This window comes from Cryptomeria japonica, chromosome 7 (genome assembly GCF_030272615.1).
Source record: "Cryptomeria japonica chromosome 7, Sugi_1.0, whole genome shotgun sequence".
Classification (NCBI taxonomy): Eukaryota; Viridiplantae; Streptophyta; class Pinopsida; order Cupressales; family Cupressaceae; genus Cryptomeria; species Cryptomeria japonica.
Genome location: NC_081411.1, coordinates 640,998,752 through 641,026,102, shown reverse-complemented (window position 1 = coordinate 641,026,102; position 27,351 = coordinate 640,998,752).

The following is a 27,351-nucleotide window of genomic DNA, read 5'->3' as shown; positions in this document are numbered from 1 at the left end:
GCCAGTCATCTTGCAGTAGGTGCATTCTTGAGTCAGGATAATAGACCAGTTGTTTTCTTTAGTGAAAAATTGAATGATGCAAAGAAAAAGTATTCATCTTATGATTTAGAGTTATATACATTGGTGCAGGCACTCAAGAAGTGGAGGCATTACTTGCTTCCTAAAGAGTTTGTTGTGTATACAGACAACCAGGCAGTCAGTTTCTTGAATTCTCAGGATAAACTCAACCATAGGCATGTGAAATGGGTAGAGTACCTACAAGCATATACTTTTACTCTTAGGCACAAGAAAGGCCAATGTAACAAGGTAGCTAATGCTTTAAGTAGGAGATTGTTGACTATTCAGGAGATCCAAGTTAAGAGTATTGGTATTGATTGCTTTCATGATTTGTATCCTAATGATTATGATTTTGCTGCTGCTTATAAAGTTTGTCTTGCTTTTGAGAATCATTTCCATAGTTATTATGCTAACTATACATCGTAGAATGGTTTGTTATTCAGGGGAGGACAACTATGTGTTCCTAAAGGTTCCATGAGAGAGAACCTTATCCAAGAGAAACACAATGGGTGTTTGAGTGGCCATTTTGGTCTCAAAAAGACCTTAAAGTTGGTTCAACGCTTCTATTACTAGCCTAAGATGTAGAGAGATATCAGACGGTATGTTGAACAGTGCATGGTATGTCAGAAGGCCAAGGGTAATAGCACTAATGTTGGTTTATATCAGCCACTTCCCATTCCTTCTAGGCCATGGGAGTGCATCAGTATGGATTTTGTTTTAGGTTTACCAAAGACAAAAGTAGGGTATGATAGTATTTTTGTGGTTGTTGACAGATTTAGTAAAATGTCTCACTTTATACCTTGCAAAACTACTAATGATTCTAGTCATATTGCTTTCCTTTTCTTTAAAGAAGTTGTCAGAATACATGGTTTGCCATCTAACATTGTATCAGATAGAGATGTTAAGTTTTTGGGTCATTTTTGGAAGACTTTTTGGAAGAAATTGGGTACTAACTCATCTTTTGGCTTAGCTTACCATCCATAGACAGATGGCCAAATAGAAGTGGTGAATAGAACATTAGGTAATCTACTTAGATGTCTCACTAAGGAGTATGGACAAAGATGGGATCAACTCATCCCACAAGTAGAGTTTGCCTATAATGACAGTGTAAACAGATCCACCGGTAAGAGTCCATTTCAAATTGTTTATGGTATGCATCCAAGAGGTGTTTTTGAGTTACATGATGTGACTAACTTGTGACATGTTAGTGGGACAACAGAGGATATGGTACAGTTTGTAAAAGAGATACATGAACAAGTTAAGCAGTCTTTGCACGACACCACACCAAGAGTCAAGGCAAGGGTGGATGCTTCAAAGAGGGATGTCCAATTCTCAGTTGGAGATTTTGTGATGGTGCATCTCAACAAGTCTAGATTGCAAAAGGGAGTTCCTACCAAGTTACAAATGAGACAAATTGGACCTTGCACGATTTTGGCTAAGTATGGTCCAAATGCTTATAAGATTGATTTACCTACTGATGTTTCCTTGTCTCCTATCTTTAATGTTGCAGATTTAGTACCTTTCAAGGGGCAGCCTCTAGAAGAGACTCAGAGAGCTTCAGACATTTCACATTCCCTTTCTGATCTATCTCTCCCCTCTTCTTCTTCTCCCATTCCTGAATAGGTACTTGATTTTAGAATCATCAAGAAGACTAGAAAGCTTGACTACTTTGAACATTTAATCAAGTGGAAAGATCAACCAGCTTCTGAAGCCACTTGGATACCTAAAAGTGACTTCCACAAGGCTGGTATTCCTCTCTCTTTTTTGCCCAAAGGAGTCACATAACTTCTTTGTCACCAGGGGAGTATGGTGCAGGAGCACCTAGGTCTCATTTTCATCTCAGGTTTGATAGCAATTTTGGTTTTTATTAGTTTAAAGTTGGAAAGTTGTCTAAGATGTTTTTGAAGTTGTTCTAGGTTGTTTGGATGAGTTTTCAACTCATTGTGTGGTTTTGGTTTCTTGTTTTCATCTTTTTGCTCAAAGTTGCCAGTTTGGAGTTGCCTAGCGAAATGATGGAAAAGTGAGTTTTTAATGTGCTTTTTGTTTTGAAAGTTCTTGGACATGTCTTATGCTTGGTTTGTAGGGGTGAGTGGTGCTCTTAGTTGATTGTAGGTCTTTGAGATCAACCTTGCATTTTCTAGGCACCAGAAGTTGTCATTTAGGCATCAAAATGTAAAATTTAAGTGCTCTTGGACATGTACCTATCCATACAGTAGGCTAACCAACTAGGAGAGGTATTTAATCTCCTATTTGAACTATTGTAAGGGTTGATCATTCGAAATTATTAGGCATTTTGAGAATTTGCACTAAAAGTTCCTTGTTTGTCACTATGTTTTGACTCCAAGTGAGCAACAGTCTGTACGCCTGCTGTACTTGTCCGTACTATTTTGGCATTTCATGTTCTCTCATGTTTCCTACAGATTTTCCCTTTGGTGGCATTTAATTTCATCAAGTTTTGAGTTTTGTGCAAAAATATTTGGTTTTGACAGTTTCACTACCTTGTCTAGGAAACTGGCAAGGATGCTTGACCAACTTGGATTCTTGATGCCCTAAATGCTCATGGCTTCCCAAGAACTAGTCATTCAACTTGTAAGATATGTACATACTTGTTTTGATTTAAAAATTGTAGGTGTAAGGAGTTTTGTGGCCATGAAGCCCTAGGCAAGTGTGCCATTTGGCTAGGGTCTTTGAAGAAGTTTTATGCTTTGCTCTTCTATAGTAAATGCATTCATCAGGTGGAAAGACTTGTCTTGTTGTCCAAGATTGTAGATGAAAGCTAAGAGGCTTTCTAAGCCAAGAGAAGGAAGGTTGCATTTTCAGTTTGTGTAAATTGTAACAAAAATAGTGAGTCACTGTTTTAGAGTTTGTATCCATTCAATTGCTTGCTCTCCACCATATATTGGTGTGTGTAAAGCCTGGTTTCTTCTCAATTTGTTTGTAAACAAGTACAAGGAGTGGTGTTAGATCACACCCATGGGTTTTGTGTTTGCCAAGATCAAGCAATGATCTGTTTAGGCAAAGTTGTAACGCCCAGCAAGCTGTCACAGCCATTTATGACTGATTTTAGCATTTCAAATGAAGTTGTTATTGCATTCTTCCTCTTCCAAATAGTAGGTATGAAGGACTAAAAACAACCAAGGATAGAGTAGTGATATAAAGGAACCAATCAGAGCTTTGCAAAGGTGTATTGAAAGTGGTAAAGTGCAGGTCAAAGTGTGAAAAAATAGTGAAAGGGCAAAGTGCAGTGATATTTAGATTTGACATTGAATGAAACAATGTTTGTAAATTTCTTAATGCTTTTGTGTAGGGATAATGATGGTTCTCTTTTGTCTCTAATGACAAACATGTTTACATGATTCAATGTAATTTGTATTTAAGCAAAGATGTGTTTTTAGAAAGCAAGAATGGAAAAGTTGTCAATTGTTGCACTCTCCTTATGTGCATTTTGTGAAATCTTGTTCTCTAGCCTTTGAAGGTGTCAATCTGCTTTATTATGGCCTAATTGGTATGTAACATGGTAGGAATAAGGTTTCCTAACTCACCTTTGAAGGTTTCTTGCCTATAGTTGATTTTGCCATTAAAACCCTTGCAAACCCTCCTTTTGCACCCATTTTTTGGGACAGTCATGGAGAAGGCCTAAGGGACCCTAAGACTTAGAAAATATTCAAGAACTCCCAAAAGGGTGTCCGAATATCAACTTCTTTTGTCTGGAAGTCCATCGCTGGAGCAGGGTGAGCACAAAACCCCAAAAGGAGGGCTAATTCCTAGTAGTCGTTTTAGGCCTAAAACTTGGATTTTGTCAAATTGGGTATGACAAAGAAGGTTGTAAAGAAAAAAAACCCAACAAATCAAGTTGAAATAAGTTAACCTTGCATAAATCCAACACATTTGGTGAGTTTGACTCCATAAGTCAGTTTTGTAGCATTTGTGAAGGAATACTAAAACAATGGAGTTGAAGCCCTTGAGCAACCAGGAAGTGTTTGACTTAGGGAGGTGGAACAAGGAGAGTTGCTAGGTTTCCTACTAGCTTGTTGCACTTTGATTTTGGTGTCTACACCATGAAACAACAAGAACCTTTCATTTAGTAAACATTCTAGCCACTTGGCAACCACCTTGCCCTGCCTCCCTATCAGTTATGTATATGTTGGAAGAGGCTACAAGGCACTCTTTGTTATCTCAAATTGATAAAAATTGGCTATTCCATCGAAGGATGTGTCATATCAAATATGGAAGGGGAAAAAATGAGACTGGGTGACTAGGACCTAACCCGCTTTAGCCAACACATTGGGAATATGAAAGAGCCTAGGGAGATAGATCACTTTGGCTACTTCTTTTGAGAAAGAGAGAGCCAAGGATTATCTCTTAGGGTTTCTATTCCTCTTATTGTATATGAAGATAAGATGTCAGAGATTGATAAAATAGACTAGAAGATGAATAATGAAGCATATATGAACTAAAATTGGATACACTTGCAAATCTAAAAAATGAGATATTGAAAGCAGAGAAGGGGGGGTAATTTTAATGTGTACCCAGTTTTGAAAAATAAACCAATTTGACTTGGACAAGGGTCCCATGGCTTGGTCGTGATTTGTCTGATAGAAAGATGCAACTGAAGGCCTACAAATTTGATATTCTAAGCTTTCACCCCGTTGAATTTCACCTTAAAGTGGGCAGACCAGGGTGCCACACCCCTGTCCTGGGCAAGACCAAGGTAGGATAGTCCCTATGTCTTCTATTGATCCTGAAAGTCTCTTGGGTACTTGTACCTGCACTTGCAACTGAAAAGAGAGAGTTTGGGCAGCTATGTAGGGTTTTTCCTTGGTCAAACCCCTATTTTGGTGATTTCCACCTCAACAAATAGTTGATTTGTATAGTAAGATGTTGGGAATTGACACTCTATTGGTTAGGTTTCATTATATTGTCATTGATGGCAACATGATTTTGGGTTCTGACTTTATATAGTTTACCAGCAGGTACTTCACAGACTCTACACCAGCACTGGCAATGGCACTGACAGGATAAAAGATTTCTTTGGTCATCGGCAATGCAGGCCAACTTAGTACGATAAAGATCATCAGTATTGGAGGCCGCATATCTTGGATCTGGCATCGAAAAATTGTTTTAATGCTTATTCATTTAGGTTATATGACCAACATGTAAATATGATATTGTAAGCCCACATAAGGCATAAATTTGTATAGGGTATATAGGGGAGATTGATTAGATCATTTTGAAATAAGGATAGACATGTGGAATGGATATATGGATGTGATGTAATGAGAAATATATAAAAATGACTATGTATGTGAGGAATTAATTGTAAGGGTTATTCTGGTACTAAGGTTTAGGGTTTTAACCGAAACAGACAGAGCTTAAATTGGAACTATATTTAGGCATAGGAGATACTATATTAAGGAGTTCATACTTCTTCGGATTGTTGTCTGGATTTTTATGTAGTCACTAAGGTTCCTATTGTGATGAGCAGTGTGCTCAAGGCTGTAAGCCTTCGTGTAAGTGTAGGCCCATCATTTATTGTAATATCTCTTCATATGGCCAGTGAATTGATATTGTGGGTCACAAATCCCACCGTGGTTTTTCCTCTTTGAGGTTTTCCACATATAAATTTGTGTTATGTTTCTCATTTATGTGTTTGACTTATTTGTTGCATTAGTTATTTCAATTTTGTTTATACTAGTATACTGGTTGGTGTATGAATGTTTTGTTAAGGCTAAAATCTACTATTCTAGTATAACACTGATTCACCCCCCCTCCTAGTGTTATTGGTTTCCAACAATTGGTATTAGAGTCTTGTGCCTCGGAGGAAGTTTAACAGCTTGAGGAAGATCCTAAAACCGAAATCATTGAATATGGCTTTGGAGAAGTAGCTTGAGATGACACTTAAAGATTATGATGTTGAAAGATTGAAGAACTTAAAGCTACAAGATGAGTTGAATTTCGCTAAATAATTTACTCTTGTTCTACAAGATAGACTATAACCTGTTCAAGATAGGAGAAAGGAACTTTTGCAAAATTAGGATGATGAAGAGAAAAATGCACTTAAGAAAAAATGTCAGAAATCGAGTCAAGAGAACATGGTTATGAAGAATGAAATGCAAGATATGACTATGAGGATGTATAAGGATATTGAGGACATAAAGAAAAAGGAATACAATCTTGCTATATCCCTGAAGAACAAATTTGAAGAATGTGGTAGGTTGGTTCATGAAAATGAGATGTTGAGGTCTGATTTAGTACAATCCTAGAGAAATGAGCAAGAGCTTGAGAGACAAATGTCAATACTAAGAGATGACTTAACTACTGCAAGTGAGTACAAAGAAAAATTCAAGATCATCTCTGTTAGGTTTCGAGGACAACTGAGAGGGGGGGGTGAATCAGTTGTCTTAAAATAAAAAACCATTTAAATAGATTACAGTTTAATACCAGTGAAACAGTCTGTGATACCGGTGAAACAAATTAACTGATAAATGCAATACCGGTAAAGAATAATGCATGAAACCAAAAGACAAAATCATCCACAACACATAACACCAATATTTGTACATGGAAACCCTCTAAGGGGAAAAAACCATGGTGGGAAACCTTACCCACAATCAGACGATACTACTGTAGATAGTAAGAGTACATAAATGGGGTCCGCACATGTAGAAAGGCCAACCGCCTAGAGCTCACTGCTCAAACACAAATGGGAGTCACACTAACTACAATTGGATGGTTAAATCCAATAAGAATGTACTGCTAAAATAGCATCTTCATATGCTGGATTCAGTACCGGTGTAATGCTGATATGCTTTCATAAAACCCTAGCTTTACCTTCAAATGATGTCTTCATGTATAGCTCTGCTTAATCTTTCATATACCTTCACACACAACCTTCTTCGTATTCCACATTCGATCTTACATTTAAGATCTTACATTTATACCATAACCTAAGGTCAATTATAGTAGATTAGCTCTACAAGATATTACAATAAAATCATTTCACTAATAATACAATATCCAATGCAATAATCGATTGAGCATGTCGGCTCAATGCATTTACAACATTAATTAATTATCTCCATAGCGTGTCATGCTGATCTAGAAGAGTTAAACTTGTCGGTGTAACCCTAGATAACCCTGGACCTATTTGTCGATAAAAACAAATATGCAAATATGAATATACTAATAAACAAATTTCCAAGATACGATGTCCAAAAAATGTCTTTGATATTACCAAGTATTTTCCATGCCATTCCAAGTGCCGGTGATCACTGTATCCTATCCGTGAACCATATACCGATGACTATGCATTAGTCACTTGTCTGCCAGTGAATGCTGCTGGATCTCCAAAGTGCCAGAGTTGATAAGTGTTTAGTAGGTGTTGACATCAATGACAAAACCATACCAAAATACCAACAATCTCCCCCTTTGACATTGATGGCAACACAAGATGGAAAAACCATCAAGGTGCCAAAACAGAAATGCCAAATACCAAAAACCAACAATCTCCTAAAAGATTATTACTGAGTTCAAAAATCAAAATAAACAATCTCTCCCCCTATGGGTAACATGTATCTTTCTGTGTTTTTTCATCCCAATCTCTCCCCCTTTGACATCAAATGCCAAAGTTACAACAAAATACCATTTATATGTAGAATACCAATTGTTAGTTTCACATACAAAATACCAACAATTTTTAATATACCATCTACTCCCCCTGAGAAGTAGCTTCCTCATCAAAGCCGGATGAAGAATATATCTTTGTTAATTCTACTAGTTGATGATAGACATCAACTCTCTAAGTATCTATCGGTGGGGTTATGACCCGAAGTTGTTCTCTTAGATTTTCAAAAGTCTCCTTAGGTAGAGGTTTAGTAAAAATATCTGCAATCTGCTCTTTAGTGTTTACATAAACCAGTTTGACTTGTTTTGCTTCAACATTTTCTTTCAGAAAGTTCAATTTGATAGAAACATGTTTAGTCTTAGAATGTAGTACCAGATTCTTGGATATATCAATTGCTGCAGTGTTATCACAATAGATAGTTATAGGTTCCTTGCAATTCACCTTTATGTCCTTCAACATTTGTTTAAGCCATAATACCTGTGTACAGTTTGTTGCTGCTGCAACATATTCTGATTCTGCTGTTGATAAAGATGTGCAACTCTATTTCTTGCTTAACCAAGAAATTAATCTGCTTCCAAGGAAAAATGCTCTACCGGTGGTGCTTTTCCTGTCATCTATATCTCCTGCCCAATTTGCATTTGTATATGCACATAATTCAAAGTTGTCATCTCTAGGATACCATAATCCAAGATGTGTAGTGACTTGTAAGTACCGAAAAATCCTTTTTACTGATGATTCATGATTTTCCCTAGGATTACTTTGAAATCTTGAAACAATACATACTGCATTCATAATATCTGGTCTTGTTTGCGTTAAATATAGTAAACCTCCTATCATAGATTTGTACCTGGTTGGATTAACAGGTGTTGATTCATATCTTATTGATAATTTGTCATTTGTAGTCATAGGTGTACTTACCTATTTAGAGTTTTCCATCCCAAAATTCTTTAGTAGCTCTTTTAAGTACTTTGATTGACTCAAGAATATACCACTATCAGTCTGAGAGATCTACAATCCTAAAAAGAATTTTACTTCTCCTATCATAGACATTTCAAATTCTTGTTGCATTTTAATAGAAAAATCTTTACATAATCCATCTTCTCCTCCAAAGATTATATCATCAACAAAAATTTCTATAACCAAGATGTCATCATTATATACTTTATAGTATAAATTACTATCTGCATTACCTTTAGAAAAACCAATCTCTAAAAGATACTTATCTAATCTTGCATACCAAGCTCTTGGAGCTTCCTTCAACCCATACAAAGCTTTCTTTAACCTACAAACCATATCTTTGTCTTCTGTTAAACAAAATCCATCAGGTTGTTCAATGTAAACCTCTTATTCAAGAATTCCATTTAAAAATGCATATTTAATATCCATCTAATATACTTTATAGTTTTTATGAGCTGCAAAAGCCAAAAATAATCTCACAGCCTCAATTCTAGCTACCGTTGCAAAGGTTTCATTGTAATCAATTCCTTCTTTTTGAGAATATCCCTTACACACTAGTCTTCCTTTATTTCTGATTATTTTACCATCTTCATTAAGTTTGCTTCTAAAGACCCATTTGGTTCCAATAACATTTTTATCTTTAGGCCGGGGAACTAATGTCCAAGTGTTATTCTTCTCAATTTGCTCTAATTCTTCTTCCATAACTTTAATCCAAAATTTATCTTCACATGCCTCATTAATTGATGATGGTTCAATTTGAGAAATAAGACATACCTCTTCATTTACCAATCTTCCTCTCGTCATAGCTCCTCTATATTTATTTCCAATTATCTGATCTTTAGAATGATTCAATCTTACATACCGGGGTGTCTTTGTTTGTTGTTGTTCCTCAGTTACCATGGAATTTTCAGATGATACCGATGTAACTGGATCTTCATTCTATGTCAGTGGATTTAGTTTAGATTCATATGACATAATCTCTATTGCCGGTTCATAATCTATATACCTTGAAGTTCCTCTAAATTGTTCATCAATCTTTACATTTGTGCTTTCAACAATTTTTTGCAATCTTTTGTTAAAACATCTATATGCTTTGCTCTTAGATGAATAACCAAGAAATATTCCTTCATCACTTCTTGTATCAAATTTTCCAATATACTCATCTCTTCTAATATAACATTTGCTTCTAAAAATTCTAAAATATTTAAGAGTAGGAATAATACCAAACCAAAGTTCATGAGGGGTCTTACTGGTTTCACCTTTGATGTGGACTTTGTTGAATGTATAGACCACTGTGCTTACTGCCTCTCTCCAATATACATGTGGTAGGTTTGCTTCTGATATCATACTTCTTGCTGCATCCAAGATAGTTTTGTTTTTCCTTTCAACAACTCCATTCTGCTGTGGTGTCTGAGGTGCTGATAGCTATCTTCTGATTCCATTCACTTCACATAATGCATTGAATTCCCTAGATGTGAATTCACCTCCTTGGTCTGATCTTAGACATTTTATTTTCTTACCGGTTTCATTTTCAACCATTGCTTTGAATAGTTTGAACTTTCCAAGTGCTTCTGATTTTTCTCTAAGAAAAGTAACCCAGCACATTCTATAATAGTCATCTATGATTAGCATGAAATATCTATCACCTTGCAAGCTTTTAGTTCTAGCTAGACCACATAAATCAGTATGAATTAAGTCAAGAGCATTGTTTGATTTCTCTGAAATACCTTTAAAACTAGCTCTAACTTGTTTTCCAAATTGACATTCCTTACACACTGTGTTGTGAGGTTTGACAATTTTAGGTAAATCTCTAACTGCCTTAGTAGTACTGATTTTTACCATGCAATCAAAATTTACATGATAGAGTCTCTTGTGCCATAACCAACTTTCACCAATATGTGCAATCAAACATGTCTTTTCACTGTTATTCAAATGAAAGATATTACCTCTGGTCTGATTACCAATTGCAATTTCTAAACCAGTTCTATTCGTAATTTTGCATTTACCATTTTTGAATTGTGACTAAAATCCTTTTTCTATTAATTGACCAACACTCAAAAGATTATGCTTTAAACCTTCAATATAGTAAACATTGTCAGTGTTATGCTTACCATCAAAAGATATTGAACCCTTAACTTTAATTGAACAAGCTTTGTCATCACCAAATCTTACTAGACGTCCATTATATTCTTGAAAGTTCAAGAATTTACTTTTGTCACCATTCATGTGATGTGAGCATCCTGAGTCAATGATCCACTCATCCTTCACTTCAATTTTTGCTACCAAGGCCTGTTCTACCGGTTGCACTATAGGTGCTGGTTGATCTTCTATTATAACAACAAAAACCCATCCATGGTTTGCCAGATCCTCATCAGAATCATCAGTTACTCCTTCATTAGCAACATAACAAGATGTGTCCTTATTTTTCTTGAATCTGTATTTCTGATATTCAGGATTAGGCTTGTATGTTCTTCTAGCTTCTTCTCTTAACCTAGCATGTCTATCAGGGCATCTTGAAGCCATATGACCAATTTTATTGCAATTAAAACATTTAAAGGGTGCTTTACCTTCATACTTACTTCCAACTAGACCTTAAGGCATTTTTCTTGCAAATAGTGCTTCAAGTTCTTCAAGTTTTTCATTTTCTCTCCTAGTTTCTTCAAGTTCTCTAAAAGGCTTTCCAATCAGATTTGTCAAATGATGATGCAGATTTTGTTGATGCTTTGAAAGCTAGATCTGTCTTTATAATAGTAGCAGGACCAAATTCCTCAATCTCAAAGGCTGATATTTTTCCAATCAATGTATCCCTAGTTACTGATGTGTTAGGCATTGTTCTAAGTTCATTTATTGCAGTAACCTTCATTTTGTATGATGGTGGAAAACCTCTTAAAACTTTTGAAGCAATTTCATCTTCACTTAAGGTTCCTCCAGAACATTTAATACCCAAAACAATTTCCTTGTCTTTCCATAAAAGTATAAATTCTTTCATCTTCTTCCATTTTCAGACTTTCATGCTTGATCCGGAAGCTTTCAAGTTTTGCAATTTTGACTGTGGAATCTCCTTCATTCAGTGTTTCCAAATGATCCCATATAGCTTTAGCAATAGACCTATCTGATAGTCCCATGATTTGCTGATCTGATAATGCGCTCAAAAGTGCTTCTCTTGCCTTGCAATCATTTTCTTCATCTTTAGTCAGATTTGGAGGATTTGGTTGAGTTGTAGTAGGAGCAGTATATCCATTCTTTGTAACCTCCTAGATATCTTTTCCAATACATTTTAGATGAGTCTCCATTCTGATCTTCCATATTCCATAGTTGGTTCCATCAAGTTTAGGACTATCCTTCCTGAAATAGTTTCTAGACATTGGATCTCCTCAAGCTGTTAAGCTTCTACAAAAAGAGGACTCGGCTCTGATACCAATTGTTAGGTCCTAGGGACAACTGAGAGGAGGGGGGGGTGAATCAGTTGTCTTAAAATAAAAAACCATTTAAATAGATTATAGTTTAATACCACTGAAACAGTCTGTGATACCGATGAAACAAATTAACTGATAAATGCAATACCGGTAAAGAATAATGCATGAAACCAAAAGACAAAATCATCCACAACACATAACACCAATATTTTTATGTGGAAACCTTGTAAGGGGAAAAAACCACAGTGGGAAACCTTACCCACAATCAGATGATACTACTGCAGATAGTAAGTGTACATAAATGGGGTCTACACATGCAGAAAGGCCAACCGCCCAGAGCTCACTGCTCAAACACAAATGGGAGTCACATTGACTACAATTGGATGGTTAAATCCAATAAGAATGTACTACTAAAATAGCATCTTCATATGCTGGATTCAGTACCAGTGTAATGCTGATATGCTTTCATAAAACCCTAGCTTTACCTTCAAATGATGTCTTCGTGTATAGCTCTGCTTAATCTCACATATACCTTCACACACAACCTTCTTTGCATTCCACATTTGATCTTACATTTAAGATCTTACATTTATACCATAACCTAAGACCAATTATAGTAGGTCGACTCTACAAGATATCACAATAAAATTATTTTACAAATAATACAATATCCGATGCAATAACCGATTGAGCATGTCGGCTCAATGCATTTACAACATTAATTAATTATCTCCATAGCATGCCATGCTGATCTAGAAGAGTTAAACCTGCTAGTGTAACCCTAGATAACCCTAGACCTATTTGCCGATAAAAGCAAATATGCAAATATGAATATACTGATAAACAATTTTCCAAGATACGATGTCCAAACAATGTCTTCGACATTACCAAGTATTTTCCATGCCATTCCAAGTGCTGGTGATCACTGTATCCTGCTAGTGAACCATATACCGGTGATTGTGCAGTAGTCACTTGTTTGCCGGTGAATGCTGTTGGATCTCCAAAGTGCCAGAGTTGATAAGTGTTTAGTAGGTGTTGACATGAATGAAAAAATCATACCAAAATACCAACAATCTCAGCATAACTTGATGAGTTAGTGAAGAAATAGAGGCAGATTGGAGATTCCAGTGGACTTGGATTTGAGCAAGGACAGAGTTCTAGTACTGCTAATGAAGATCAAAACCATAAGGCACCAGTAAGGCAATTCAATGCTTATAAATTCAATGGTAGATGTTTTGTTTGCAATAGATTTGGTCAAATGGCTAGGTAATGTAGAAATAGAGAAAATCAAAACCCTAATTCTGTTCCCAGTAAATGTTCTAAAGGTAATAAAATTGGTCATAAGATAGAAGATTGTAGAATGAATGTAAAATACTATGCTTGTGGAAAATTTGGACATATGGCTAATCAATGTAGGTCAAGCAATTTCACTAGTTTTAGCAAGGAAATTTAGAAGAACAATGTTACATGTTATGCATGCAATGAAATTGGATATATTGCTGAGTTCTGGAGAAGCATAAACCCACCGGTTGGCAATGCAGGTTCAGATGATAAAGGAAAAGAGAAGGTTAGTGAAATCTAGCATGATCACACTCAGAGATGGGTTATAAAGACTGAAGAGAAATCATCATATGAGAATGTCTCAGTTACCTATCCAACAGAAGAGGTTGCCCTTGTACTGATAGAGAGCTCATCCAATAACTAAGGCAGATTCCTTAGGAGTAGGAAAATTTCATGGAAAATGATGCATATGCCCCTGGAGGAGATTCTGGAAGATGTTCTTGATATTGGAGAGGATTATCCAACATTGATATATTCAGAGTGAGATCCGATATCATTCACCAACAATCATTTATGTCAACAAAAAATTACGATTTTCTTGATGGATAAAAATCAATTACACTTCATTGTTATTCACCCAACATTCAGAGTGACTTAGTGCAATCAGAAGCTATTTAGAGGTAATCATATTTCTTCTTGAGTGATTATGCTGACATCTGGAACGATTTGTTACAGGTTTTCACCGACAGCATTGTAAAGGCATTTTTATTGAATCATTTAATCAGGATCATCTTCTGGTCCTATTTTTGTTGTAAATCCAACTATAATATAAGTTAAGGACCACCCCAGGACAATTTTCAAATGGTATCCATATGTGGCTACCAAGGAAGATTCGGTTGGAGCATTTTCTCATGTTTTGGAGGGAGTGGTATATGTGGAAGATGTTAGGGCCTATATTCATTGTCATACAAAGGACTTAGGCACTTCAAAGATCAAGGGGATGTATATGAATGAACTCATGGGAGAATTTGGTAAAATCAAACTGACATATAAACACATCAAAGATCTAGGGTTCACTGATATTCTAGATATTTCAGAGTTTGGGGATGAGATTATCAGATATGTATTGAGTACAGTACATGGGGAATTAACATGACTGGACTAACCCTACAAAATCACTAAGGAAGCCATCCAGGAAATTACTGGTTTTCCAGCAGTATGGCAACATCCAGATAAGAAAGTATCAAATGAATTTGTAAGGAAGATCATCGATGCTACATCAAACAAGAGATCGATGAAGGTAAGTACCATCACCGACACCGACATCAAATTTGGAAGCATGGTTATAGGCTACAAGGTAACTCAGTCTAACCAACTGAATTCAATTTCAAGTTCATGTATTTTAGCCGCATATAGGATGATGAGAGAAAATATCAAGTTAGATCTTTGTGACTGGATGCTTGAGGAGATATTGATCAATTTAGGGAATATTAAAGGTGAGAAGAAGGGCACTTTCCGATATGGAAATCTATTAGCCTTCTTAATGTTATACTTTTTGAAAGATACCCTTGGTTCTAGAAGGAAGCAATGGGCTTTTGACATCCCGGTAGGAAGACAGCTAAAGCAATCAATTGTTGTATTGGGAAGTCTTAGAGATGATAAGGTATGGGGTTACTTCAAGGCTTTTCAAAAATCTATGAGGTCTAGGAGAGTAGAGAAATACTCTACCGATATATGTTTTATGGTTAAGAAGGATGTGACTCTCATGGAGGCAGTCAAGCCCCTAAAAATTTGGATAGAGGAAATGGGCTATGAGGTGGATGCATTAATTCTTGATGAATATGTGAAAATTCTGATAGATGAAGAAATAGATGAAGAAAAGAAACCTTGTGGAACAACACAACAAAAGACTCTCAAGGTTGAAACTAAGTTCAACCAAAAGAAGAGGGAAAAACAAGAAGGTAAGGCAAGCAAGTTTGTACAGGAAGTTTCAAAGGACATTAAGGCACTCATTGATGTTGTCTCAGAGAAAGGGAGAAAGAGGAAGGATCTAGTAGTTCACATTGAACCTATGACTGCAGATTTTGAACCTAAAAATGAGACACCATTAGCATTCAAAAGGGTTGTGAGGAAGAAACCAGAAGAACTTAAAGTGGAAGAAAACAAACAACCAGTTAGGAAGGTTACCATCAAATTACTAGCATAGAAGCAAGCACCCAAGGCTACACCATCAACTGCATCTAGTACTGCCAGAAGGAGGAAGAAGAGTGAAATTGGTTTGGCACTAGAGACTGGTAATGTAACAATTATTCTACCTAAGACTTGTGCTGAAATTATTGATGAAATTAATAAGGATGGGATGTTGAATAATGTCAAGTCTAATTATGATACATTTGAAGATGATGATCTCAGAGAGATAGAGGAAACAATTCTTCTATATTTAGATATCTATAAGAAAGCATTAATTGAAATAGAAAATCAAATATAGACAGAGCTATACAACATGTTAGATGCTAGAAGGTTATCTGCAATGCAAGAAGATGGACACATTAAGATGCAAGAACTTTTAGCTATATCTATTTCTATAACTCCAGATGAAATGGAGAAGACAATTGAGGCTACTGATAGGAAGGTATTCAATAGCAAACATATAATGACTAGCCTAATGTTAGAAAGGATGAATAAAATAAGAAAGGAAACACAAAAGGGTTGGATAAAATTTTTGGGAGAGCATAGAGGATTCTTCACTTCACCAGAGACAAAGACTGATACTATAGATATACCAGTTGAAGGGAAAGGTAAAGGGATTATGGGTACTCCACCCTCAGTTTTGAAGAATATCAAGATAGTGGAAATTGAGCCACCGGTTAACACAAATGTACAGACACATACTGAGACACTGGTTAATGCAGAGAGCATTGTATAGGATATTAACCTTGAGGACACCTATCCTCCAGATATTAATGTACATGTTGAGGATATTGTTCCTAGAGAGGAACTGGTAGCTGCATAGACTGCACCAAGTGGCAAAGCCACCAGTGCAAGTGAGGAAGTAATAAAGAATAAATCATCAGAGAAATCAGGGGAATCTGGTAGGGAACTAGTTGCTGGCACATCATTATTGACAATTGACACTTCTCTAATTGAGAATAAAACCATCACAAAGATGAGTCCCACTGAACTAATGATGATGGCTACGAAGAAATAGATTTTTAGGGAACTACATACAAGGGGATTATAGATTAATCCATAATGGTTTTACACAGATTGGCCCTATAATGTAAGATTGAGAATGAAGCAAGCCATTTTGGCAAGATTGAGGATATAGCAGAGCACATATCTAAATATTTTCAATCATTACAACAAATCTCTAATAGGAAAGCACTCAAAAAATTCACTTTGGCTAAGAGGGCCACTTTTGATCAGATCATTGAGATAGAGAAGAAAAAGATTGAGGAGAATTTAATTCCAATTGAAAATTCTTTGAAACAAGGTACTAACATATTCAGGGTATGTTGCAATACAAAGATTCTTACAACAAAAGTAGATGAAAAGATAAAAGAGATACAGGACAAAATTGCTAATATTGCTAACTCTTTTGATGGACTAGTTTTACTGACAACATCTATTGATGGACAAATTTGGACTTTGGAAAATCAATTTTTTTCTCTTTAAAAAGAAAGAGATAAGATCATTCAGAGAGACAGAAGTCTCAAAGGTTTGGTGGGTCCAAGATTGGATTCACTTGGTGTACATACAAAGGAATGCATGGATATGCTTGGTAAGCCCTCACTGACAGAAGTCACTGAGAAGGAATCACTTGCATATTTACTGAGTGGAATTGTATCTATCTTTAGCACATTCAAAATTGGCTGGGATACTTATGTGGAGTTATTGGAGAAAGCTTACCTGGAAATCTTGAAATTGGTCAAGCTCCAGTAAGACATTTTTGGAGGTATTCAGTGTACAGCTATTATTCTTTGACATATTTTTTGGGCATTGATGTCAAAGGGGGAGTACTATACATGTGAAAAAGAATGAAGGGTTGCATACATTAGGGGGAGTTACATAATTTTTTGAATTGTGGAGTATTGGAGCATTTTGCATATACAGCTGAGGGGGAGCAGGGCAAGATGAAATCGACAGTTGAAACCATGACCATTTTTCACATGAGTGTTGCCATCAATACCAAAGGGGGAGATTGCTAGAAATTGACACTCTACTGGTTAGGTTTCATTATGTTTTCATTGACGGAAACAAGATTTTGGGTTCTGGCTTTATATAGTGTACCGACATGCACTTCACAGACTCTACATTAACATCGGCACCGACATCGATAGGATAGAAGATTTCTTTGGTCGCCGGCAATACATGTTGACATGTTATGGTAAAGGTCATCGGTATTGGAGGCCAACACATCTTGGATTCGGCATCGGCAAACTTGTTTTAATGCTTATTCATTTATGTTATATGGCCAACATATAAATATGATATTGTATATATCCTTGTAAGCTGACATAAGGCATAAATTTGCATAGGGTATATAGTGGAGATTGATTAGATCATTTTGTAAGAAGTAGAAGCATAGATGGATATGGTTATGGATGTGATGTAATGCGAAATATATTAGATAGACTATGTATGTGAGGAATTCATTGTAAGGGTTATTCCAGTACTGAGGTTTAGGGTTTTACTTGGAACAGATAGAGCTTAAACCGAAACTACATTCTGGCATAGGAGATGCTATACTAAGCAGTTCACACTTCTCTGGATTTTTGTCTAGATTGTTATGTAGTAAGTGAGGCTCCTATTGTGATGAGAAGTGTGCTCTAGGCTATAAGCCTTCTTGCAAGTGTAAGCCCATCATATATTCTAATATCTCTTCATATGGCCAGTGATTTGATATTTTAGGGTCACAAATCCCACTATGGTTTTTCCTCATTGAGTTTTTCCACGTATAAATCTGTGTGTTATGGTTCTCATTTATATGTTTGGCTTATTGGTTGCATTACTTATTTCAATTCTATTTATATTGGTTTACCAGTTGGTTTATGAATGTTTTGTTAAGGATAAAATCATTTATTCTGGTATAACATTGATTCACTCCCCCCCCTCTCAGTGTTATTGGTTTCCAACATATATAAGCTATCGGGGTAAAATTTGATTTCCTGGGATACCACAAACCAAATTCTTCTATCCCTTTCAGATATCTAAAAATCCTTTTTACTACCACAACATGTGATTCGTTCATATCTTGCTAAAATCTAGCTGCCAAACATACTACATACATGATTTTGTTAGCAACAACTAAGAAGGAAGACTGAGGGGGGGGGATGAATTAGTCTTCACCAAAATATAAAACTTTAAGTACAATAATAAATCTACCAAATTATAGCAATAGAAAGATAATCAAATTATTAGCACAACACACAACACCAATATTTTGACGTGCAAAACTCGGTTAAGGGAAAAACCATGGTGGAAACCTACCCAAAGTAAGATGATATTGTTAATCCTATGAGGATCTAGTTAATATTGAGAGGGGGAGGTGAATCAACATTAAGACAATTTATAACTTCAAATCAAAATACCATTTACAACAGATCTGAAATCAATGAACCTATCCCTTTAGCAGATCTCATACACTTGTTATCCACTTATGCAATCTTATTAATCAGAATATTCACCAATTAGATATCTAATCAACATATACTCATACTGACTTATTATCAAATCAGAATACTTCATCTATCAATTCACTAACATTACCAATAACCACTTACAAATCTCTGATAAACAACAGTAAACTTATCATAACCGGTAATCAGAAATAATGCATGAAAACATAAACACTATGAAAAGACATTCCATACATGAAAACCAATTTTTTTGATGTGGAAACCCAAATGGGAAAACCACGATGGGGATTGGTACCCACAATAATTTGTACTTTTTCTAAGTATGCCCTGCTAGGAGCTTAGCCCTATTAGGACCTTACAATATGCTCAGTTAGGAGCAGAACCTCTTAGGATTCACCCAGTTAAGGGATTTTCCTATCACTCCAGCTAGGATCTTAATGATTTGTTAGGATCAACCTGGTTAAAAAATTTAAACACTCTTTCGTGAGCTGCCCTGTTAGGGGACTTAGATGAAAAAGGCTTGTTAGGACCTACCCAGTTAAGGAATTTATGTTGTTATAATTTTTAGAGAACAACAGTGAAAAGTGATCTTTTACTTTGCACTTTCATCTTGCTAGATCATATCCAATTATGCTTCATAGTCTGCAACACTCAAGCAGATCTCTATCTTCTTTGGGATGACTTAACTCATTCTTCTAATGCCACTGACACATGAAAAATTAGTTGTATCGCCCTATATATACATAACAACTAAGTCAGCCATAAAACCTAATTACATCTTGAATTTACAATATAAATCATATCAGATCAATATCCCAATCATTCCAACAATTTACAATGAAATATCAACCGTTGATTTTTCCTAACCCATAACAAAAAATCTGATCTGTATCCTCAAAACACTCTACTAAGCATTTCGTTGATTCCCAAGAAATTCTTCCTTGAATCATGCCAAAGAACAATTAAATCTTTCACGTGGGTTGTGTCGTGTTACCAACTTCATGTAGACTCGTTGTCAATCACCGTCATAACAAACATCTTTAATGGTTGAGTGAATTCATCACCGGTCCTAAAACCCTACTAAAACCCTAGCACAACTCCATCAGAAATTCAAAACATGCCTTTTGGTAATCAACATAGGATGCAGTTCTGGTCACATACACAAATCCATCATAAAATATTATGTCTCAAACCACAAGTCTCCAACCATCACCGATTTACCGATTCCATCAAAATCTTTTCTTTTGCCGGTTGAAGTCCTAATTATCAGTCCTACTAGTAAACCCTGTCATACTTACAAATTCTAAATCTGGTAGACCAAATTACTTATCCAACAAGTCAGACATCAAAGTTCATCTATAACCATCATCAAACATTAATTGACATAGGTTTCCATCAATGACAACACAAATAACTGATCATGTCATCATCATTCTCCTACCGATATAATCATCAACTCATTTGTATCAGTTATGCCAATCATGCCAATAGATACTTTGAAATAGTATGTGAAAATATTGCAATGGGGAATGCACATACATTCAGACACACTACCTAGAGCTCACTGCTCAAAAGATATATGCCTGAAAGGCTACAACCCTCAGGGAAGTCTCACTGATTTACAATAAGATTCATACTACAATCCAGAAGAAATGAACTGAAAGAGTAGCATCTCCAAATGCATGATTAGAGTTCTAGTTAAGCACAATTGTCTACCTTGCAACACTAATATTACCTCAAACTCAACACCATAAGATAAGTCACTTGTTTTCACATACACCTCTCTCTGATAATGTAGACATGATACTGACACCCAAACTACATGAATAATTCACCTATATATATAATTCATCAACCTTGATAATAATGTCGGCTAAACCCTCAACCCTCAACTCACAATCACAAAAATTACATCATACGATAAAAATATTGACCAATAGACCAATATAATGGTTTGCATAGCATAGCAAGGTCCTAATTCAAATTCCCAAAGGATCAACTCCACCAAAAATGACACCAAGATCAGTTGAAGCACGCTACACCACCAGAAATATCGCATAACATGCAAATTAATACCGGTTGATGAAAACCACCAAGAAATCACACAATGATAAATGAAAATCTCCAAAACAAATAGGACGCGATTAGGAAACACCAGCAAGCACATTAGAATCATTTAGAATAGTTTCACCAATGCCATTTTTCAAATCTTCATCTGTCAATATCTAGAAGCTCAAGAACATAACCAATCAGCAACTGTCACAAAGAAAGATAACTTGCAGAGCACCAAATCATGAACTATATAAAATGAAGATACACAAGATCATCTAAAATAATATCCCAAATTCTCAGCACAAGATCTAATCACACCGGAATATACTAGAGGAAATATCAACCTCTGCAAAACAGTGATTAGCAAAATCAAACTACAAAACCGGATCAGAAAATCTTCCCAATCACACCAGAATAAATCTCAGGAATATGTTGACATTAATGAAAAAAACATATCCTCGTAATAGAAATGATCAATCATATCCAACAATCTCCCCCTTTGGCATTGATGGCAACATATGAATGTGAAAAACGGTTAATGCAAAGAAAGAAGATATCACTGGAAAAATCCCCCTAAGATCAAGACAGATAAAGAAGTTTTTCACATGATCTCTCTCCCCCTTTGATAGCAATGTCAAAGATCTCCTAAATAGATAACCAAACTCTCTATAAAATAGAAACATAAATCTATCTCCCAAAACACAGACTACTCCAGCAGAGGAGCAACACCAACTCACTAATCCGGATAAAAGATAAAGCTCTGAAATCCATCGGATCGATGAAACTCAATGCATATAGTTCTCATCAGGAGGGGTGTATACCCCTAACTTGTCTCTAAAATAGAAAAATGTATCTGTAGGCAAAGGCTTAGTGAAAATATCAGCTATTTGTTCCTTTGTAGATACATACTCCAGCTTCACCTTGTCCTCACTGACTCGCTTTCTCAAGTAATGATATTTGATTGATATATGCTTATTCTTTGAATGTTACACTAGAATTATCACAGTATATAATAGTAGGCTCATCATGAATAACTGATATCTTTCAACATTTTCTTCATCCAAACCACCTAAGTGCAATTACTAGCATCAATAATGTACTCGGCTTCAACACTAGATAAGGACACTGAATCTTGTTTCTTGCTAGCCCATGACACCAACTTCTTACCTAAATATAATGCTCCACCTATCGTTCTCTTTCGATCATCTACATCACTAGCCCAATCAGCATCAGTGTAGGCACACAACATGAAATCATCATTTCTTAGGTACCATAAACCATAATCCACAATTCCCTTTAGATAGTTAAATATCCTTTTAATAATTGTGACATGACTCTCCTTTGGATCAACTTGATATCTAGCAGCCATATACACAACATGCATAATGGCAGACTTGGTCTAAGTAAGATATAGCAGTCCACCAACCATAGATCTATACAAAATCTGATTAGCTTTAGGAGATTCATCATTTTTGGATAATTTACAACCAGTAACCATAGGAGTTCCAACTGGTTTGGAGTTATCTAATCCAAACTTCTTCAACAATTCCTTCACATGCTTAGTTTGAGATATGAATATACCTTTTCGTATCTGTGGAATCTTCAAACCTAAGAAGAGTTTCATCTCACCAATCATAGAAATCTCAAATTCTTTCTGCATATCACCGAGAAACTTCATGCTCAAGTCATCATCACCACCAAAGATAATATCATCAACAAAGACTTCAACAATTAGGATGTTATCATTTTCAATCTTGAAATATAGATTACTGTCAACAACACCTTTAGTAAATCCCAAATTTAACAAGTATTTATCTAATCTAGCATACCAGGCTCTAGAAGCTTGTTTCAATCCATAAAGAGATTTCTTCAACTTACATACCATGTCTCCATCATCTGACAATGAAAATACATCAGGTTGTTCAATGTAAACCTCTTCATCTAGATCACCATTCAAAAAGGCTGATTTGACATCCATCTGATATACCTTGAAATCTTTATAAGGAACATAAGCAAGAAATAGTCTAACAACTTCAATTCTAGCAATCGGAGAAAAAGTCTCCTCATAATCAATTCCTTCTTGCTGTGGATACCCTTTGCAGACTAGTCTATCTTTATTTCTGACAACTTCACCAGCTTCATTCAGCTTATTTCTGAATACCCATTTAGTACCAATAACATTCTTATCCTTAGGTCTAGGCACAAGTTCCCAAGTGTTATTCTTTTCAATCTGATCTAGTTCTTCTTCCATAGCTCTCATCCAATTTTCATCTTTACAAGCTTCAACAACATCTTTAGGTTCAACTTTAGAAATCAAACATACTTCTTTAGCTGCTAACCTTCTTCTAGTCATCACACCTTTATTCTTATCACCAATAATTTGATTTTCAGAATGATTCAATCTTACATACCTCAGAGTCTTCTGATTGTTCTAATTCTCAGGAAGCTAAACATCTTCACTGACAGTAGCAACATCTAGATTAACAGTCTCTAGTGAATCATTATGCTTAGGTTCTTCAGGCTGAATAGGAGCTAGAACAATGTGTTGACCATCATCATAACTACATGCATTGATCTCCTTCCCAAGGTTCTCATCCACTTTCACACTTGCACTCTCAACTATCTTTCTTAGTCTCTTATTATAGCATCAGTAGGATTTTCTCTTAGTTTAATATCCCAAGAAGATACCTTCATCACTTCTATCATCAAACTTTCGTATATCCTCATCTCTCTTGATATAACTTTTCCTACCAAATACTTAGAAATATCTCATAGTAGGAACATGACCAAACCATAGCTCATAAGGGGTCTTACCAATATCACCTTTGATGTGAACTCTATTGAATGTTTAAACATTAGTGCTAATTTCTTCTCTCTAGTAGATCTTCATAACATTTTCTTCAATCAACATAGTCCTTGTATCATCTAAAATAGTTATGTTCTTCCTCTCAACAACTCCATTTTGTAAGGGTTCTAGGAGTAGATAATTGTCTTCTAATTCCATGCATCTCACAGAATGAGTTGAACTCACCAGAATAGAATTCTCCACCTCTATCAAATCTCAAACATTCTACCTTTAATCTAGACTTCGTTTCCACCTTTGCTTTGAATATCTTGAATTTGTCTAATGCTTCTTATTTCTCCTTCAAAAAGACAACCCACATCATCCTGGAATAATCATCAATTAACAACATAAAATAACTATCACCCTACACACTTCTAACATTTGTAGGTCCACATATGTCAATATACACAAGATCTAGCAGTCCATTAGATGTATACTGTTTTCTCTTGAAATAAATTCTTGTTTTCTTACCCAGCTAAAATTTGTTACATATTCGATTAGAAGGCTTAACAATCCTAGGAAGATCTCTAATAGCTTATGTATAAAAGATCTTAATCATTGAATCAAATTTCACATGACACATCCTCCTATGCCACAACCAACTCTCATCTATGTTAGCAATCAAACAACTTTTCTCACCAGCATTCAAATGAAAAATGTTACCTTCAATCTTAGTCCTAGATGCAATCTCTATACCGGAGGAATTCAAGATCTTGCATTTACCATCCTTGAATTGTAGATCACAACCCTTGTCAACCATTTGTCCAACGCTCAAAAGATTATGCTTCAAACCTTCAACACACAAGACATCATCAGTGTTATGCTTACCATCAAAAGAAATGGAACATCTCCCATGGATTACATAGGCTTTGTCATCTCCAAATCTAACTATTCCACCATCATACCTTTCTATGCTTACAAAATTGCTTTTAACACTACTCATATGATGTGAACAACTGTTGTTAATCACCCATTCATCCTTTTCTTCTACCTTAGTATCCAAAGATTTCTCCTCAACAAAATAGCTAGTGGAATCAATAGGCATAGGTCTATCTTCTTTAATGGCAATAAACATAACTTCATCTCCTTCAGATTCATCATTTATAATACCTTCATCTACAACATAATAATAGTTCTTCTAGTTCCTAAACTTCTGGTTAGACTTATAAGGCTTATCATACCTCTCATGCACCTCATATCTATCATTCCTAGATCATGCTTATCATGCATGTCATACTTAGCCATTCTTTCTGGGCATTTAGAAGCAAAATGTCCTATCTTATTACAAGAGAAACATTTCAAGTGAAACTTTCCATCATACTTACTGGCACCTTTAGGCAATCTTTGGGAAATTAGTGCTTCAAGCTCATCAAGCTCTCTTTCTTGTTCTTCAATATCTTCTTTCTCTCTCTCTCTCTCTCACACACTCATATCTGGATATTTTGCACTCATCAGGATCATATTTCTTCTTACTAGATACTAACACTGATGCTCTAAATGTTGTATCAGACTTTTCATGTGATTCTCCAAACTCACTCAGCTCACATGCAGCAAGTTTTCCAACCAACACATCTCTTGTCACTATAGTCACACTTTGGATCTCATCAATAGCATCAAACTTATGTTTATAAGAAGAAGGCAAAGATCTCAGCACCTTGGCAACAATTTCATCTTCTTGAATTCTTCCACTGACACATCTAATACCTAGGACAAGATCATTCACCTTAGCCATAAAAGAATGTATGTTCTCATCATCTCCCATCTTCAATGTCTCATATTTTCCTTTCAAACTATGTAACTTAACAACTTTCACTTTTTTGTCACCTTCATACAAGATCTCAAGCTTCTCCGAGATCTCATGTGTGGTCTGAAGTCCCATAACATTTCTCATTTCTGAATCAGTCAGTGCATTAAGAAATGTTTCCTTCGCTCTGATGTGATATTTTGTTTCCTTAATCTCATCCAGAGTAGATGGTCCATTCTAGGGAACAACATAGGGATTCTTTGTGATCATCTAGTAATCTTCTCCAATACATTTCAAATGCACCTCCATCCAGTTCTTCCATATAGTATAGTTGCTTCCATCAAACCTCAGACTGTCCTTCTCAAACAAAATACCTTGAGTTGACATCCTGAATCTCCTCAAGCGATTAAACTTCTACTAGAGGATATAGCTCTGATACTAATTGTTAGCAACAACCAAGAAAGAAGACTGACAAGGGGGTGAATTAGTATTCACCAGAATATAAAACTTTAAGCACAATAACAGATAATCAAATTAACAACACAACATACAACACCAAGATTTTGACATGGAAAACCTGGTTAAGGCAAAAACCACGATGGGAACCTACCCGCAATAAGATGATACTTTGCAGTAGTATGTGAAAATATTACAATAGGGAATGCATATGCATTCAGGCACACTACCTAGAGCTGACTGCTCAAAATATATATGCTCGAAAGGATACAACCCTTAGGGAAGTCTCACTGACTTACATTAAGATTTGTTCTACAATCTGGAAGAAATGAACTGAAAGAATAGCATCTCCAAATGCCTAATTACAGTTTCAGTTAAGCATAATTGTCTTCCCTGCAACACCCATCTCACCTCAAACTCAATACCAAAAGATAAATCACTTGTTCACATATACACCTCTCTGATAATGCAAACATGAATAATTCACCTATATATACAATTCATCAACCATGATAATAGGGTTGGCTAAACCCTCAACCCTTAACTCACAATCACAAAAATTACATCACATGATACAAAGATCAACCACTAGACCAATATAATGGTTTACATAGCATAGTAAGGTCCTAATTCAAATTCCCAAATGATCAAATCCACCGTAAATCACACCAAGATTGGCTACAACATGCTACATCACCAGAAATATCGCATAACATGCAAGTCAATACCGGTTGATGAAAACCACCAATAGCACAACAGTCAATGTGGCTCGCCAAAACAAATAGGACATGACTAGGAAAAACCAACAAGCACGTTAGAATCATTCAGAATGGTTACACCAATACCATTTTTCAAATCTTCATCTCCCAATGTCTATAATCTCAAGAACACAACCAATAAGCAATTGTCATGAAGAAGGATAACCTATGAAGCACCAAATCATGAACCATCTTAAATGAGGATACATAAGATCATCCAAAACAATATCCCAAAGTCTCAACACAAGATGTAATCACAACAGAATACATTGAAGGAAATATCAACCTCCTCAAAACAATGATCAGTAAAACCAAACTATAAAATCAAATCAGAATATCTTCCCAATCACACTAGAATAAGTCTTAGGAATACATTGACATAAATGACAAAAACATATCCTAGCAGCAGCAATGATCAATCATATCCAATAGATTTATGGTTTGGTAGTAGTCAAATATAATAGTCCTCCAATCATTGACCTATACTGACTTGAATCTCCCTTAAGAGATTCATCATCTTTG